Source organism: Nematolebias whitei, chromosome 3, assembly GCF_014905685.2.
Source record: "Nematolebias whitei isolate Nwh7 chromosome 3, NemWhi1, whole genome shotgun sequence".
Lineage (NCBI taxonomy): Eukaryota > Metazoa > Chordata > Actinopteri > Cyprinodontiformes > Rivulidae > Nematolebias > Nematolebias whitei.
The window spans coordinates 54,004,017-54,016,351 of NC_056500.1; the positions used below are offsets into that span (position 1 = coordinate 54,004,017).

At 41.5% G+C, this 12,335-nt stretch overlaps 2 long non-coding RNA genes across 2 annotated transcripts in view; both read right to left on the reverse strand.

Annotated features, from left to right (window-relative positions):
• Positions 1 to 327: 327 nt before the first annotated feature.
• LOC119430852 lies at positions 328 to 8,596 on the reverse strand. Its single transcript, XR_005187925.1, has 2 exons — positions 8,557 to 8,596; positions 328 to 507 (listed from the first exon to the last, which is right to left on the reverse strand). It is a non-coding gene; the product is annotated as an uncharacterized LOC119430852 (long non-coding RNA).
• A 40-nt stretch (positions 8,597 to 8,636) lies between these two features.
• LOC119430851 overlaps positions 8,637 to 12,335 on the reverse strand; it is a 4,986-nt gene continuing 1,287 nt past the window's right edge. The window contains exons 2-3 of the long non-coding RNA XR_005187924.1: positions 12,147 to 12,199; positions 8,637 to 8,655 (exon numbers count right to left, since the gene is read on the reverse strand). This is a non-coding gene — a long non-coding RNA (uncharacterized LOC119430851). The remainder of the gene's footprint in view (positions 8,656 to 12,146; positions 12,200 to 12,335) is intronic.

A 12,335-nucleotide genomic window follows, 5' to 3' on the forward strand; every position in this document is an offset into this window, starting at 1 on the left:
TATTAAGCAGACGGCTTGAAGACTTCCCTCCTGAATGACTTGTCATGTGTCTTTGAAGAGTCCAGTTATTGACATACTGCTTATCACACTCAGAGCAGCTCAAAGATTTGTTGACAGTTTTTACCTCTGATTCAGGAGTCCTGCTCTCCTTCCAGTCTTTCATACTGTCTTCACGTTCTGATTCAGAGTCTGATGAGTTCTTTAGCAGAGAGTCAGGATTGGTCATTTCACCATCCTCTTCATCGTCCTCATTAACGTCAGTCTTTGAAGAGCTGGAATTGTCTTTGTGAGTCTTTAAATCTGGGTTCCTGCCTGGTAAGTTTTTTCTATCCTCCTCACTCTTTAAAGAAACTGTAGTGACCAAAAACCTGATATCAGTCTCCTCCATATTGAGTTGGTCTCCCACCAGACTGGTCCAAGGGTCTTTTCTTCCACTCTATGATAAGAGGCTCTGGGTCCTGCTGGTCCACATCAGGCCTTCAGTCTTGGGGAGCTTCTTCTTTAAATCTGTTCTAAACAGAGGCAGGAACCACTGAAACACATGAACATTAAGGACAATGTTTCTTCAACACACACACAATTTTACCCTCACAATCACCATCTTCTGTCTGCATATACATTAATACCAACATATTAATACAAAAGAACAATTTTAAAGGCAGAATTTTTTTAAAATAATTCTGTTCTGAACAAAGGACCACATGTGATAGTTATTTTTTAATATCATCCTTTTGAATTTAACAAAGTTACTTAACAGCTAAATCACCCTTCCGGTGTCAACCTTTAGGAGTTTGTCAATAGATGTGATCTTTAGCTAAATGTGAAATCAGTGCTAAGCCCTAAAAAGGTTACAGACTTGCCTCCTCTATGAAGAAAGAAGCTGCAGGCCTCTGTGTGTATATGTGTGTGTGCTTATGTAAGCAGGACTGATCAAATCCAGATGTTCTCTCTGTGTGAGGCATTCCAAGGGATGAGAGCAGAGGCACCGAGCCGCAAGCTTTTCTCAGTGAAGCAGCAGACAGAGAAAAAGTGTTTAAATGTGTTACAAACCAAATAATAATGATTGTTGAATGAATATTAATAGAAGAGTGATTATATGTGATCAAAAAACTTATTAACTGTAATGTTGGCTGAAATGAACAGAGTGACCATTAAGTTAAACTGTAATAACCCTCCTTGAGCAAGAACAGGGTGGTGAAACTTAAGAACAGAGTGATCCATAGAAGAACAACACCCTTATTACACAATGTATCTTAGAACTGCATATTCCAAGAAGTTAGTATGTATGACAGTTTAAGGAGCCAATCACAGGTTTACAGCAGAAGGCTTCACTCGTAGGGGCGAGCCTAGCACATCGGGCATGTCTAGACTTGCCCTCAAAGTAAAAAAAGCTATAAAAGGAAGAGATGCGAGCAGAACTGGGCTAAATAGTTCTGGGAGTTGGAGGGACACAGAACGGTATTGGATCTGCTCTTAGCTGCTGGAGAAGATTTGGACAATCCGAAAAAGACTCCTTTTGAGTCAAGATAGGAGCATTCTTTTGTTCAGCCCAGATTAAAAGCCAAACCAAAATCTTCTTCAATCAGGACAGCTTATTGAGTGAGGAGCGCGCCTTCTCCAAGGCTTTGGGGAAAGGTTTTTACTTGCCTTTAACCAAAGATTTCTTCAGACCAAGGAGACTGAGAAATATGGTAAGGGAAGCTCTGATTTACCGTTCTTTTACAAATTTTATACAAAATAATAGTGATGCGACCAATCCATTAAGGGAATAAGAATAATTTTATCAACATTTTGGGTCCTGTGTTCATGAAGGCCAAACAGTGGAACAGGTTTTACAAAAACAAATAACAGTTTGGAGGGATTTCTTGTAAGTTGACTAGGGAATTTTAGAGTTCTTTGGGGTTCTAACCCACGCTGGGACTCCGGGCATGGCCCATCTAGATGACAGGAAGGCATTCCTACATCGGCTCATAGGAACTTTAAAGATTCCTAACTACCTGTCTCAGCTTATCGAAGCAAGGAAATCACCACGTTAATTGGACTTCCAATCTTTTGGATATCAAAATTAATTAACAAGAACATCCCTCAATGAATGTACGGACTCTTTGTTACGGATTCCATGATATAATCAAATGTAATCATTTTTGGATTGTGCATTAACGCTGTTCCCTTGAAAATCATTAAAGCAAAGCATAAAATGTAAAAATCTGGACAATCATTTCACCACATTGTGTTCATGGATTCAAGAAGCTTGGTTCAACTCTAATAAAATAGGGAGGTTTTAAATGGGTTTCTCAGCTTTGAGTATTAAGACAACATCCTGGAATCCTATTCCTAGATTCTAAAAAGAACCAGATCACCGGGTCACCGTTATAAAAGTAATCAGATTTGTCTCATAGCCTGCTCGTCTCTCTGCTCCTCCTGTGCTCCTCCCTTCTCCCCAGCTCTACCTGTTTGCTCATCTCCAGCTAATATACTGTAGCATCACATACGGGGGCCACGCCTCACCCTCCTCTCCCTCAGGTGGTGGAAGAGTCAGTGAACGTCCTTCTGTGGGTTTAGCTTCTCTGACAGATTTTTTTTTTTTTAATCAGCCTGCTTCAATATGGTCTCCAGTTCTTTTTCAAACTTGTTCTGACAAATATATTATTTTATTTTGAGCACTGCTCTTGAACTTCTTACACGACAGCTGTCAGTTAATCATTGAGGGACACGCCTCCATTCTAGCAACACACATTCTGATTGATCAGCTCACATGGGGCACTTTTTATTTGGATCAGATGCATGGCCACAAACATGCATCTGAAATGATTAACAGAAAACCTGAAAAGTTATAAAATGATGTATTTCAACTCATCACGTGGCCTCAAAACAATAGGGCCCCCAATGCTGTAGGCACCTGGACTTCAGCCCAGGTCAGCCCATGCATTAAAGCAGCCCAGGAAACAGTGACATTCAACAGCACACAGAACCACTGCTGGATCTAAATCAAAGTTTTGCCAAGAAAAGCACTGATTAGTCTCTTTAGAATGATTTGTTCAATTAGCTTTGTAGAGATCTAGTAGAGTGCTGTATGAATGGGTAAATGAAGGCACAGATTATAGTGTAAAGCGCTTTGAGTATCTTGAAATAAGATAGAAAGGTGCTGTATAAGTACAGTCCATTTACCATTTACCAAGACCCAACATCAGGCACCACACTTCTTCTGACTGGTTAGTAGGCCTATCTAGTGTGATTGAGAGTGTAAGCTGACATTTCTTTTTTTTTTTTTTTCCAACTCTTTTTATTGAATTTAACAGCTTGACATGCATTAGTCAGTAGGACAAGATAGCAAAACAGAAAGAATACATCAGTTTCAAATAGGTGATACAAACAAGTACAAGCTAATTTCTCCCAATACCCAACCCACCCCGATCATCCCCATTTCTAGGTCTAAGCACAGGACAAACAGCTAACAGAGATCCAGTCTCTGTGACAGACAAACAAACAAACAACAAAAAAAAAAAAAAAAAAAAAAAAATTAATTATATACAAAAATAAATAATAAAATCGACAAATTACATGTAGGTGTAACGGCCTACAGATAGTTTAACTTTCTTCTGTGTCAGGGAGCAGAGTCATAGTCTCCGCCCAGGATAAGAAAGGTCTCCAGGTCTCCATAAATTTGCTGGTGGAACCCTTGAGTGAAAATCTGAGTTTTTCCAGCTTCAGGTTGTAAAGGACTTCTCTAACCCATTGGTTATGAGACGGGGGAACGCTTTGTTTCCACCTTAGTAGAACAAGCCTACGAGCTAGAAGGGTAGAGAAGGCTAGGACCTGCTTCAGAGAACGCGAGAGGCCCGGATCCAACGGAACGCCAAACATGGCCGATAATGGATTGGGGTGAATTGCCTGATTATATGCTTGACTAAGTAATTTAAAAATGTCACCCCAAAACCCGCTTAACTTTGGGCAGGCCCAAAACATGTGAGTATGGTTAGCTGGCGATTGTCCACACCTATTGCACACGTCACTGACTGATGGGTAAATTCTGGCTAATTTTGCATTTGTATAATGCACTTTATATAATATTTTGCATTGAATCAGGGCATGACGGGCACAAACTGAGGATTTATGAATCAAATTTTTAGCAGCCTCCCACTGTTCCTCCTCCACCCCAGCACCCAGCTCCCTCTCCCATGCTGTTTTAACAAGAGCTGCGAAGTTTGAAGTATCATTGTTGATAGAATTATATAAGAACGAGATAACTTTTTTCCGTTGTGGATCTAATTGTAGGAGAGTATCCAAAAGCGTTTCGGGGGGCCGATTGGGAAAGTGAGGGAACACCTTTTTAACATAATCCCTTGCCTGAAAGAACCGAAACAGATGAGAGTTGGGCAACTGGAATTTAGATGAAAAATCTGCAAAAGATGAAAAGGTATTGTTACTATAGAGATCCTTTACAGTCTTTATCCCCTTATCATGCCACAATTTAAAAACTAAATCGGTGGCTGAAGGCATAAAGTTACAATTTTTGGCTAAAGGAATTTGTGTTGAGGGTCCTTGCAGGCCAAACTTTTTCCTAAATTGGCTCCAAATAGTTAATGTGGCTCTGACTATAGGATTGTCCTCCACTAGAGAGAGGGGCAGGGGAAGCTGAGAACAGAGCAAAGAGGACAACGCGTAACGGCTACACGCCTTTTCAATCTGCACCCAGGCCGGCGGAGCATCAGTAAGCTGACATTTCTTTGGTTAGATCCAGAGAAATATCAGTTAAATCTCTTGGTGAACTCTATTTATTTTTATCCGCAGGTACACCAGTGATCTGGCACAGCGCCAGAGTCATCAAGTCAGATTTATTTGTATAGCACATTTAAAACAGTAACTGTTACCAAAGTGCTTATCAGTGCCATCAGACCCTGCATGCCTGGTGAACGCTTCTACTTCTTTAGCTTGGATTTTGGCTATAGTATCATCCAACAGGGCTGGGTAAAAAAAAATTGATTTAACTGATTTTACATTGGTTACATTTAAATTTAGCAATATTGATTTATAGGACCTGAGATCGATTTTTCAATAGTAAAGTGTGTCACATCTAGGGCTGAAACGATTCCTCGAATCATTCGAGGACCTCGATTACAAAAAATCCTCGAGGCAAATTTATCTGCCTCGAAGCTTCATTAAACTGTTCACTTTCATTTTTCTAGCTGGATGGTTTTTGTGTTACACAACGCTAGCGCTTTCGCTTTTGCCTGTCGCGCGCGCATGTTTACAGCTATGGAGGGAAACGGAGAACAGCTCAGAAAACAACAGAAACTATCCAAAGTTTGGGAACATTTTAAATTATACAGAAAAAATAATACAGCGCAATACATCCACTGCAAAGCCGAACTCTCATTCCACAACAGCACGTCATCGATGTTGCAGCATCTGAAAACACCCGCTGTATGAGTCAAACTCGTCCGCAGCTGGGAACAGGTATCATTTATCAGAGTCAGAGTTTCTTTATTGTCATTCGCACCTCATGTGGTACATGTGGTGGAGCGAAATTATGTACACAGGGTCCCAGTTACATCCAACAATAAAATGTCTAAGAAAAACAGTAATAACATCTAAGATATGAACTAAGAAAAACATCAACTAAATATACACTAAGCACTCATAACATAAAACATTGAACATCAGCACAAACATGAACATGAGTCTGTGAGCAGATGTGCACGCATGAACACATCAACATTGAAACAGATCAGCAGCAACATGAAACAGATCAGCAGCAACAAGATATGGTTTTTCACAGTGATTATTCTAGTTAGAGATTCATGAGTCTAACAGCCTCAGGGTAGAAGCTGTTCCTCAGTCTAGTGGTTCTACACTTAATGCTCCTCAACCTCCTTCCTGAGGGGAGCGGGGCAAAAAGTGTGTGTTATGCTCTCTTTGCAAAATACGTGAACCTAAATGTATGATAATCTGTCATGTTATACATGTAAAATGAGGCATATTTTTGCTAACATAACGTTACACTACATCTACCTGGCAGGGTAGCTTGTGTGAGAAAGAAAGAAAGAAAAAAAAAACATGCAGGACTTGATGCACGTTTGTTAACAATAAAAGCAGCAACAGACTGACACATTTATTTATTGCTGTACTTCCATCCTGACTTAAATGAGATATTTAGGGTGAATATTTTGTGTAAATGTATTTACACAAGGTAGTAGGATTTATTATTTTCTTGTTACTGCTGTTTATGACTTGAAAACTGGGAGTAATCTACATTTATTACTACTGTTGTCATATTTGTTTATAGCTAAGCAATCAAGACAAATAATAGTCTTAATAAAAAAAATACCAAAGTATTTTTAACAATTACAATTACAAGTTAATTCTGCAGAACTCAAATGTACAAACTTTTACATTATCTTACTTACTTAATTTCTAATATATAAAGATTCTGTTTAGTTTTCCAATCCATAAAAAATATTTTACAGCATTTAGATTTTAAAACACACATAAATAAAAACATTTTAATTTTATCCATTTAGATTAATGGTTAAAAATAATTCAGTGACAGAGGGTTTTAATTAAAGCATCCTCAAACATGAATAAAAACTTAAAATGCATAAATCAAATACAACTGACACTAATGTTACTTTGATTGCAGCAGGTCATCAAAGTGTAGATTACCCCTTAACAATATTATATAATTTTATAATATCCAATGAAGTGCACTTGAAAATGTATTAAGGCATAGCTATGAACAAACAAATAATAATTTTATTGTACTTCTTTTCAGTAAATTGCAGAGTCACACATTGGACAGGTTTGTGCAAAGGGCACCAGGATGTTCAGTTCTGCAAGCAGCAGACTTCACCAACAGCATTTTAAATATGATCATCACGGACATGCGGCCGCTGTCTGTGGTGGAAGATGAAGGCTTTCAGAAAATGATCTCAACCTTGAATCCAAATTACGTCCTTCCCTCCAGATCCTACTTTATAAAAATGGTGGAGAAAAAGTATGAAGAAATCAAAGACAAGTTGAAAAACACACTGAAGGAGATTGACAGCATTGCTCTCACAAGCGACATTTGGACAAGTGTTGCCACAGAGGCATATCTTGGGGTGACCTGCCACTTTCTTGGGGAGGACTGGAAAATGCAGTCCCACAGCCTGACAACAATGCTGCTTGAAGAAAGACACATAGCAGCAAATATTGCAGAGTGGCTTGAGGATGTAATTGCAAAGTTTGATATTCCAGCAGAGAAAGTCAAAGCTGTTGTCCATGATAATGGTGCCAATATTGTAGCAGCAGTGAAGATTTTGGCAGAAAAGCATAAGTGGGCATCTGTGCAGTGTGCAGGGCACACCCTGAACTTGGTGGTGCAGAACGCTCTGAAGAGCAACCAGAGCATCTTCAAGTGTGTGGCAGCTGCAAGATGTCTTGTTGAACATTTTTAAAAAAGTGAAGTGGCTTGCACGAAACTGAAGGATAAGCAGCAGCAAATGGCCACAAAGCAGATCCAAAGCATGGTACAAACGATGGCACTTGATGTCAAAAAGACAATGACACAGAAAAATTCAGGTGAAAATGAGGTCCCCGGTTCAGCACATGGCAAGCCTGTAAAGCATCAGAGGAGCACTACCTCATTTATCAGCAATCTACTGTGTTCTTCTGACTCCAGTACAAGTGAGGAAGAGGAGCAGCATTTGAACCAAAGTGTCCAAAAGGAGGTCTTGAAGTACTTTGGAGAGCATGCACTGTCCAGGAAGGAGAGTCCACTGCTATGGTGGAAATCAAATGCAGCACACTATCCAACACTCAAAGCTTGCAAAGTCCTTTCTGTGTATCCCAGCAACATCTACGCCATCAGAACGGCTTTTTTCTGCAGCAGGAAACATTGCATCGAAGCGCAGGGCAAGCCTCAGTTCAGAGCACGTCGACATGCTCACTTTCCTCCACTGCAACCATAGGCTCCTTTAAAGATTTGAGCAACGGTCAAACACATACACACTTGTATGTTGAGACATTTAAGAAAGGACTGCATTTGCACTTTGTGTTTTTATATTTTGTTTACGATGAAGAGACAAAATAAAGTACATATGTATTTTGTAACACAGTTCGGTCATTTTCAATATTTGAATTGAAATCGAATTGAATCGCAATTAATCTATTCAGAACAGTATCAATTGAAATCGAATCGATTTAGGAAATTGGCCACAATACCCAGCCATGTCGTCCACATATTGAACCAGTGGATTGGTAGTATTTTCCTGAAGAGCATTTTGATAAGTGAACAGTCTTGAAGTGACTGTTCTGATGATATGTCAACAAATACAGTATTTAAAGTACTATATCAGAAAGGTTCTATTTCTGAATTCCTGGATATTTTGGTGTAGAGAAATGCATTTTCTAGTTGAATTTCAACAAAACTTGATGTCGTAACAAGCGACAAGTGAAGAAGAGCAAGATTTACTTCAACAAGTCCGAATCCTGGACAGCTTAACCACAGGATCCAAACGGTTCCTAACACGGCTTAGCTCCACACTTTACTTTAGACTGCAGTAAATAAATACATACCTATGTAACCCCAATGTGTGGTTCGATATCAGTGAACTGATGAATCGCTCACCCAGGAACTCTTCTCAGCTGCACACTATTTATTAACATGAACTTCATCTGTAACAGAAAACAACGTGTGGTTGGTGGTGGTCTGACATGTAGCTCCTGCCCCAACTCTGACAATGTCAGGCAGTAAAAAACTGCTGTTAAGCCAGTCTCCACTTCTAAAATGACAGTTTTGCTGTGCACGCAAACACTATGAATTACGGTAGTAACGTTTGCGAGATGTTTTCAAAATAAAAGCTGTGAATGATGTCATTCTTGCTATGTTACAAAATCATTTTTAATGTCCGTCTGTGAATATGGATCCATAATAGTTTTGCTCTTGTCATCGTTTTGTGTGGTCATTTGTTTGTTCATTATGTGGGAAAGTCAATTTGTTTTCCCTGAAGTTTCCAATAATACGAAAACAAAACCGTTACGTCTCCAGAGACCAGTCTCTCTTCAGGATGACTGCTGAACACCTCCAGATGTTACTGACCAATTTTCACCAAGATCTGATATGGAATTTCAAAATTAAAGCCTCATAAATTTAGCTATTTTCTTCTCCAGTTACCAGTTTCCATCCATCCATCCATCCATCATCTTTACCCGCTTATTCCATTTTGGGTCACGGGGGTCGCTGGTGCCCATGTCCAGCAATCACTGTGCGAGGGGCGGGGTACACCCTGGACGGGTCTCCAGTCCATCACAGGGACACAAAGAGACAAACGAGACAAACAACCGGTAAGATGGCGCCCGTGTACATGGCCTGCAATCTACCTCTGACGATACTGTTTGGATTATTTCTGTTTTTTTTGTTTTTTGTCTGGGATATCAACTCGCTGCTTGTGTATGACCGACAACAGCTCCTCGATCTTCGATTGTATCTGCTGTCACTGATTCGGACCATTTTGATCGTGACTCGGGACGCCCCCCCCTTCCACCCCTTCTGGCAGACGTGCCTGCTTGTTTACGCTGGACCCCAAGCCTGCCTTCTCGGAGATATCGATCCAGACGCCGGGGAAAACGTGCCGGCCGGTAAAACTCAAAGCTCTGCGTGGTTAACGTTTCCACAGCCAGCTTCCTACGTGCCCGGACCAGGGAAAATATGGGTGTTGTCTACCGGCCCGGCGCTTGGACTGTCCTGGAGGCGCTGTTTTTGAAAATCTGCAACCGTTGGCGCGCACCTCCCCCACCATGGCTGGTTCTGTGTCGGACCAGATCAGGACGTGCCTCATCAACACAAAGTCTGTTGCCAACAAGACTTTTATTCTAAATGACTTTTTTAAAGGCGAGGGACTAGATTTTCTTTTTCTCACGGAATCCTGGTTGCCTTTGGGTGATTCAAGCGCCTTGGTGGAACTTTTACCTCCTGACTGTCTGTGTTTTAATGCCCGGCGGGCACTCATTTCTCCACCTGCTCATGATCCGTCCATCCCATCTCATTGTGTTGCTGTTCTTGACCACTTCGAGTGCATCTCTCTGTCTTCCCTGGAGCAGGTCATGTGCGGCATGAAGCCATCTGGCTCCCCTTCTGACGTTGTCCCCCCTCGACTCCTTAAGGAGCTTCTTCCTGTTCTGGGCCCTCCTGTTCTTGGCATTGTGAACAGCAGCTTAGCCTCAGGTGTGGTGCCAATAACTTTTAAACATGCTGCTGTCCAACCTCTCCTGAAAAAAACCTAGCCTTGACCCCTCAGTCATATCCAACTTCCGGCCTGTCTCCAGACTCCCATTTGTCGCTAAACTGCTGGAAAAAATAGTGGAGTCCCAGCTGAAATGCTTTCTAGAGGATAATGCCATCTTAGAGCTATTCCAGTCTGGCTTTAAACCTCTCCACAGCACTGAAACTGCTCTACTCAATGTTTTTAACGACATTCTCCTATTCACAGACGCTGGTGATTCTGGCTCCTTCTCTTACTGGACCTCACATCTGCCTTTGATACAATTGACCACGAGATCCTCATTGCGAGGTTAGAGCAGTGGGTGGGCATCACTGGGTCAGCCCTCGAATGGTTTAGATCTTACCTCGCTGACAGGTCCTTTTGTGTCTCCATCAAAGATTTTAGTTCAGCCTCGGCAGCGCTTAAATGGGGGGTACCGCAAGGGTCCATCCTTGGTCCTCTTTTATTTTCTTTATACCTGCTGCCACTAGGTGCCATTTTCAGGAAACATAACATACCTTTTCATTTCTACGCCGACGACTGCCAAATCTACATCCCACTCATACTCAACGGTACTCGCTCTATTCAACCGTTACTGGACTGCCTGGCTGACATCAGAGATGGATGGCTTTAAATTTCTTGAGTTTCAACGAGAAGAAATCTGAAGTTATGCTCTTTCCTCCCAATGACACAATCACCAACCACTGCATCGACCTATCCGTTTTGTCACCGTTAGTGAAACAAAGAGTCACTAATCTAGGAGTGATACTTGACCCTTCTCTGAAACTCAACAATCATGTAAATATGATTGTTAAATCCTGCTTTTTCCAGCTGAGGCGACTGTCTAAGCTGAAGCCCATATTGTCCAAAAATAACCTGGAGACAGTAATTCATGCATTCATTACATCCAGGCTCGACTATTGCAACTCACTCCTTTTTGGTATCAGTCAGACCTCCATAGCTAGACTCCAACTGGTCCAAAACGCAGCAGCCCGGTTTTTGACCAGCACGAGCAAAAGAGAGCACATTACACCTGTTTTGGCCTCCCTACACTGGCTTCCGGTTCACCTTCGAATCAAATTCAAAATACTCTTGTATGTCTTTAAATCACTAAACAGCTCTGCCCCCTCCTATCTTACTGATCTACTCCAGCCGTATGTCCCACCACGTTCTCTCAGATCAGCAGACCAGTTACTCCTAACAGTCCCAGGAACCCGTCTCAAGCGCAGAGGTGACAGGGCCTTCTCTGTAGCAGGCCCAAGACTTTGGAATGAGTTACCTCTGCTCGTTAGACAGGCCCCCTCCCTCACAGTTTTTAAATCTCGCTTTAAAACACACTTTTATTCCCTGGCTTTCAGCACTGTGTGATCTGTGCTGAGTCTGTGTGCATCACACTGTGTTGGTCATGTTGCGGTTGTTGTTGTTATCCATTATTGTTTTTGTTGGTTTCTACTTTTTGGTGTCCTGTTATGTAATCTGTTGCTATGTGCTTGTTCTGTTTGTCCCTGTACAGCACTTTGGTGTGCTTAGTCACTGTTTAAAGTGCTATATAAATAAATTGGTATGGTATGGTAACAACCATTCACTCTCTCATTCACACCTAGGGACAATTTAGAGTCACCAATCAGCCTAACATGCATGTTTTTGGTCTGTGGGAGGAAACCGGAGCACCCGGAGAAAACCCACGCTACAGCTTCCAGTGCTAACATGTGTTTTATGTCCAGAGTTTGTACCAACAGGAGACACACATCAGCTTTTATTTTGAAAGAACCTCACAAGCGTGACTACCTAATTCATAGTGTTTGCGCATGCACAACCAAACCGCGTGAGCTCTGACTTTTTGAAGTGGAGGCCGCTGGACCGAAGTTTAATATTGAACAACTTTACTAGAAATTACAACCATACCTGTTAGAGAACAAACATGTGGTTGGTGGAGGTCTGACGTGAAGCTCCTGCTCCTACACAGAAAAGTAGAGACACAGTCACGAGACGATTATCCAAGCACGCGACGACACGTGGCTGCTAACAGCTACACATGCTAACGGCTACAGATACTAACAGCTACAGCTGCTAACAGCTACACATGCTAACAGC